Source organism: Rhinopithecus roxellana, chromosome 2 (genome assembly GCF_007565055.1).
Source record: "Rhinopithecus roxellana isolate Shanxi Qingling chromosome 2, ASM756505v1, whole genome shotgun sequence".
In the NCBI taxonomy this organism is placed as follows: domain Eukaryota; kingdom Metazoa; phylum Chordata; class Mammalia; order Primates; family Cercopithecidae; genus Rhinopithecus; species Rhinopithecus roxellana.
In genome coordinates this window covers 148,790,882-148,797,917 of record NC_044550.1, presented here as the reverse complement: position 1 = coordinate 148,797,917, position 7,036 = coordinate 148,790,882, and the positions used below count along the sequence as shown (strand labels likewise).

General features: G+C 37.2%; 1 non-coding gene across 1 annotated transcript; it reads right to left on the bottom strand.

The window, feature by feature from the left end:
* Window positions 1-5,579: 5,579 nt before the first annotated feature.
* LOC115896286 lies at window positions 5,580-5,684 on the bottom strand. Its single transcript, XR_004056188.1, has one exon. It is a non-coding gene; the product is annotated as a small nucleolar RNA U13 (small nucleolar RNA).
* Between the last annotated feature and the right edge of the window lie 1,352 nt (window positions 5,685-7,036).

Sequence of the window (7,036 nt, the reverse complement as noted above, 5' to 3'; positions counted from 1 at the left end):
CTGTAATCCCAGCACTTTGGGAGGCTGAGGAAGGCGGATAACCTGAGGTCAGGAGTTAAAGACCAGCCTGGCCAACATGGCAAAACCCTGTCTCTACTAAAAAATACAACAATTAGCCGAGTGTGGTGGTGTGTGCCTACAATCCCAGCTACCCAGGAGGCTAAGGCAAGGGAATTGCTGGAACCTGGGAGGCAGAGACTGTATGAGCCAAGATGGGGCCACTGCACTCCAACCTGGGCAACAGAGCAAGATTCCATCTCAAATAAAAATAAAAATAAAAAAGATAAAACCCAAACATCTTTCCAAAGCAGATCTGAGTGATTTGTCTACAGATATCCTCACTGATTTTATCTTCTCTTATCCCTCACCTCATTCTCTGAATTCTAGCCATGATTTTCTTTTTTCTTTTTTTTTTGTTTTCTATCTTAAAGCCCTTGTTCCAGCTGTCCATAGTCCATTCTGCCTGGAATTCACTTCCCTAAGATCTTCATGTGACTACCTTCTTTTTAGAACTTACGTTTCAGTGCCATGTCCCTTTCTCAGAGAGGCTGTTTCTGACGTAAGCTCCCTCAACCCTCATATTCTCCTGCTCACCCAATCTCATCGTTCATTTTATATCTCAGTTATTAGCCCTGTCTGGAATCATCTCATTCACTTGTTTATTTATTGTCTCTTTCCACCAGACCACATGTTTCATGAAAGCAGAGACCTTGTCTTTGGTGGTTATTGTTTCAATCCCAGAGTCTGGAACAATGTGTGCCGCTTAGTTGGTGCTTAGTAAATATTTGCTGAATATTTGAGGAAAAATACTAGAAACAATGTCAGTTTAATTTGTACACCCGTGAAGTATTAGAGCAAGTCACCAGATATCATTTATAAGCAACTGGAAAAACACAGAGCAGTGTCTGGAAGCAAGGTGTTTTAGTAAAATATTTAGCCCAAAGAAAACAAAGGGGATTTATTTTGGACAGTCCAAAAGTGAATGCACTTAAATCATGGCTGGTTGGATTGAGTTTGTCATCAAGTAGCAAAATGAACATCAGTCATATTGGAGGTTTTAGTATGTTTTGTTCTCTTCTATTAAAACAGCACTATTTTTAAATGACTTGAAGCTTGCAGTTCTCTTACAATGACTCGTCAACTTGAAAAATGTGTTTCTTCAGGGTGGGAAGAGAGTTTTAATTCATAATTCACTTATTGTAATGTTTATTTATTAAAACAAAGACATAATCTCTTATACTTTTTTTCATGACATTATGCTTTTTGCCTCTTCCATGTATTATACTTTATATATGTGCACATATATAAATAAGAAATTACAAAATGCAGTTTACATTAGCAGAAAGAGCTTTTTTTTTTTTTAAATATGTCCTTGTGTAGAGTGGAACATGCTGTCTTCTTATATTTCATTATAATTTGGCTTGCCATTTTAAGGCATAGAGAGAGTATGAACACAAAGAGCATATACTTTTCTGCCTCTCTATTTATGGATCCAAATAAGAATTTCATCGAGTTCACATTTGAAAATATAACTTAAACAAAGCAGGGACAAAAACTCACAGAGATCTCTGAATTAATTGAATTACTCAGTTTCATACACATCCAATAAAACAACAGATTCCCTTTAGGGTAGAAGGTATAATCTATGCATTTACCTCTGTGTACTACCCTTCTTACCAAGATTCTGTTACACTACTGCAATCATTAAGCCTGTGTACAAACCACCAAATTAAACAAAGAGGCTATTTTTACAGAAGGGGATGAGAGGCAAGGCAAAACATTTTTTAAAATAAAAAATAATTTTTCCTCAAAGCCCGGAACAGTAGCAGAAGGCTTTAAGAACATAAACATAACCAATCTGTCTATTCCAGGGGATAAAGGCTATGTTTCTTAAACATAAAAGAACAAAATTTCTAAGTAGCAAGCAAGTTGGAAGCATTTGCATAATGGATTCTATTTACATAAATTATGTTGCTTATACCACTCATCTGATAAGACTTGGCAAAGGTGGAGGCAGAAGTTGAAGTGGAATGAAAAGAAGGGTGAATGTGTGTAGTTCTAGGATTCCTTTTATCCCTTAATGGCCTTTTCCCATTCTTTGAAGTCTTTGTTTATTTAGGGGTTAACATGTACCTTTGCCCCAAACTTCATAACCGTGAGTGTCAGGAAGAATTAGATTTGGTCATTGCTGCACGCTCCCCCTACCCCGTTTTGTTCTCTTTTATGAAGGTAAAAATGAGTGCATCTGTCAACTACTGGAGCATGTTAACTCATGTATGTTGGGATTTGACAGCCACTGACTGTGAATTTTCTCACCATAACAACCAAATGAAAATGTCAGCAATGAATCTTTCTGCTAAGTGCCAGATTTTCTTTCTCATATGCACCATTTCCCTTTGACCAAATACAAAATTTCAGTGTTTTACATAGCTCCAGCCAAGAGCTTATTTCTAATGGTATAACATGATAGCTGACAATGCACAGTCTCTACAAGAATGAGTAAGTACTATGTATTTTAGGTAGAACTTTAAGTATATCTTTATTGGAATCTCAAGTTCAAGAAAGACGTTGTGGCCTCATAGATATCTGGATACAGAGAACTTATGCATCTAAATGGGCTATACTTTAAGGTTTTTTGCCTTTCTACTCCAGTTCTCCAGAACCAGTGAGGCTTCATCTGAGGGAAAGAGGTGAATGTTGGAAGGAACCAGCTGTTCACATTCTGCTTTTTCCTACTAATTTGAGGTCTTTGATCTGATGAGAATTTGGCATAACATTATTTACTCCTCAAGTTCTAGCTTTCTGGAATTTCATAAACATTGACAAACTCTTTCATCCATAGTGAGATTGGGTTTTGTAAATGTGTAAACCTTTGGTCATGCTTATGGGATTCATTAGGAATGTTTTTGGCTGCAGCTAACAGCTTATCCAACGAAAGGTATCTTAAGCAAATAAGAATTAATTTTGCAACATAACAAAAAGTCTAGGATTCTACAGTTCTGGCATTTTTTGGCTGCCTAGTGGTGTCACAAGAAACTTAGTGTTTTTTTTTTTTTTCTCTTTTTCCACTCTAACATGCTTAATGTGGTGGCTTTAATTCCTATGCTCGTTGCTTCATGATTGCAAGATGGCTGCCACCGTATCATACATAGAGATTTCATTTGATGCAGTAAGAAGGGAAAATGGGAAAAATGAGCCAGGCCAGGAGCATTTGCTCTTTTATCAGGAAAAATAACCAATTTATCTTACCTCGCCTCACCCCAAATTGTCCCCACCCTTGCTCTCAGCCACTTTTCTCTCAAGGTTTTTGGTCATTTTGCCTGGGTTTTGTTGGCCAGATTGTGTAAAATGATCACTCTCATCTGCAAGTGAGGCCGAAGACACGAGTATTTGGCTTTTACAGGCATCTAATTAAGGGAAGTCAAGGGAAAAATGTACCAAGTGAGTCAAACAATAAGGTTGCCGTAATGACCAAGGAATTATAATACTCAGGACAGATAAACATTATCTTGCATTCAAAGTCAGGAACTGATGTTCTTCTGAGTATTTCAGGGCCAGTCTGACTTTTCCCTAATTCCTACTTGCCTCTTAGGAAGAGTGTACATTGATCCTGTTTCCTTCTCAGAAGGACGGCTGAAGTTCTTGATAGATTACTTTCTTCAGGAAGCTGCAATGTGATCCTAAATACACCTTAGCAAAAAATATATGGGATGCAGTTTTTAGTAGAAAAAAGGAAACGTTGCTTTCAGTATTTAAGCAAGTTTTGGTGTCACAATGTTGGAGTCAGTTGAGATCTCGGAGAAAGAATGTTTGCCTGTCTGTAAACTACCTCAAGTTATTAACTTATGAACACAACTCCCCATCGTTTCTCCTCCCTCCTGCAGAACATATATTCAAATCCTTAGGGTAGAAACTCTTGAAAACATTTATTCAGCCCCCTCATCTAAGTTTCACCATATGGTATATTGCATTATTCCTAGTAGAATCGTCCTAACTTGTGCAGCAAAGAGAAAGCAATGCATCCTGTAGTGAAAAGACAAATTCTTCTCGCTCTTCCTTGGCATGAAGCAGGCGGCTGCAAAGTAAAAGTACCTGGCAGGATTCCCAGAGACAGGGCTTGGGCCATGGGTTGGGTAGAGGAGAAGTTGCCATCTCATTATTTCATTGTCATGTGGTTGCTGGGCACACTAGCTGACATGCAGAATCAAAGTAAAAATTACCACTGTCAGAGAAGTGATACTAATGGCAGTGAGTCTGTTCAGTCCTTCGCTGTTTTCCAGGGACAGTTACCTCAATTTAGTGGACCTGTTTCCAGCTGCATTAACCCCCTAGGAAGATGACTGGAATATGTTTCCCGAATTGGTGATGCTGGGTGATTTGTTGTAATAATGGTTTCAGGGCAAGATGAATTAATCACTGTCACTTGAGGGCAGAAGAAGAAAGTGTATTCAAAGCATCACCAATTCAGGGAAAGAAAAAGACTTAAAACCAGAAAAACAAAATAGTCTTTTAGCCCTTTTAAAAGAGAAAACATGACAAACATACACCTCAGGGAACCCTAACACAGAAATATCAGAGAAGTGAATAATTCATTCGTCATGATGTTTGTCAATAGGAAGTCAATTATTGGGCCACTAGTGTTTGTGTTTGCTAGTCTCAGTACCCTCTCCTCATTTCTCTCTCCTTTACAATCTTTCTCTTTATTAGGACTACTGATTGTTTGGGGACATCTGAAATTACTCAGGATTGTGGTGACCAGTTGAACAGAGATAAGCCAAGAGCAGGCAGTGATTTATATCCCTGCAGGTGAGATCTGGGTGCTGTCGAAAGGTTTGTTATATCCTCTGATATTCTTTCACATAATTACACTACCAGCAGATATGAGCACATATTCTTGCCTTGGTGTGTCACTCTGTACTCAAGTGTTATATCATATAGGGACATTAAAAGAAGAGTTTGATTATACTCTGAGCAACTTTTCTTATTGTGTATGCACATGTGTATACACTTGTTATTCTACGTGCATAATTACCTCATTAGCAGCAACAACAAAAACCTTAAAATGTGTGAGTATATAGGACCATAAGATAAAGAGTGAAAAAAAAAATGAAGTCAGAATGAAGAGAAAGAAAAAGTAGAAAAATAAAACCTAGAAAATGGTAGTATATATAACCAATGGTCTGAAATATAAATTATTCACTTGAGGTAGGCTGCAAATTAGGCTCTGAGCTTTCTAGCAGTCAAGTAAAAGAGATGAACTTGATATTATTCTCAATTCTCTGTAAGGGAAACAAAACAATTGCTGAAAAGAAGCAAAAACTTTGTCTGATTTTGAAATCTGAGATAATTTTTTCCTATTCCAAAAAATTTCATTTCATAGGTGTTCTATGTTAAAAAATGTGCTACTGATATAGAAAGTAGGTAGTGCTACAAAAAACAAACAATAAACACATCAACCCAGATTTATCCCTTTCTTTGACATAGTAAATTGTTATCAATTAGATGGTTACTTAAGACTCTGGACAGTGAAATAAACATCACTGAAAGAAGAGCTTCCCATCAATACTTACATGTTTTCATATCAGATGGGTAATGTGCTTATACTGTAACATGGTTTGAGGTAGGCACATCTCACACATGAGCATAAAAACCCAATCATTACACTTTACACATTAGAAAAGAATCTTCCCACCAATACTTTTAAGAAAGATTAGATGGCATAAATACTGTCAGTATGTTTTTTATTTTTAGAGAATAAGGATGATTCAGGAGCTGAGCTGAGTCATTGAAAAATGTTGAAAGAGAGAACACATGAGAGCCGAAGAGAATCTAGCAATCTGAATGTCCTCCACTCTCTAAAAGATGTTCAGATGACCACCAGAGAGTTGCCACTGGTTGTGCTCTGACCACTCAGTCACCAGACAGAACCTGCAGCCAGGAGCACCTGCTTACTACAAGGCGTTTGACCATGGTCTGTGGACAAGAGGTTAGTTGATAACTGTTGCTATAATGGGTCCTCCTGCACTTAGAGTTCAGGCATGTCTACAGCATTCGGCCCAGAAAGGACAATCCATAATTCTGTCACTGGGAATGCTTCCCATATTTGAGTAAATTACCAGTGTCTATCATTCTTTGGCAATTCATACTTATTTTCTTTGTTGGAGGAATACAGTGGTCTTTCCATGTTTTCTCATGTGAAACTTTTAATTGAATGTTTGGATCTTCTCCCATGTTTAGCATCATCACAACCTAGTAGATAAGTTAAACACACCACTGAATAACAAAGACTAGAATGTACTAAAGCCTTAAAAAACTTTGACTTTAATTGTTTGACATAAAGTGAGTAGGAACGACCCACAAAATGGGCAGAGTTCAAGAGACAAGACAACAAGTCAAATGGGTAGAACCATATATATATGTGTATATATACATGCATGTATATAATGTATTAGTCTGTTCTCACACTGCAATGAGGAACTGCGGAGACTGGGTAATTTATAAAGAAAAGAAGTTTGATTGACTAACAGTTCCACATGGCTGGGGAGGCCTCAGGAAGCTAACAATCATGGCAGAAGACAAAGGGTGGCAGCAAAGAAAATGAGTGCAGAAGAAACTACCAAATACTTATAAAACCATCAGATGTCGTGAGAAATCACTCACTGTCATGAAAACAGCATAGGGGTAACTGTCCTCATGATTCAATTACCTCCACCTGCTCTCTTCCTTGATGTGTGGGCATTTGGGGATTATTATTCAAGATGAGATTTTGGGTGGGAACAGAGCCAAACCATAGCATATACATATATACACTTATATATATCTGATTCTACATATACACTCATATATGTGGAACATATGCAATTTTTAAGAATTACTAGAATTTCACCTCAAAACAGGTCAAGCTATGCAAACATTTAGATTTAGCAAGGAAAAATAAATAAATAAATAAATAAATAAATAAATAAATAAATAAACAAACTAGAAACACTTTTAGACCACAACTACTAGACATGAAGCAGTCAATCAGCAAATAAAA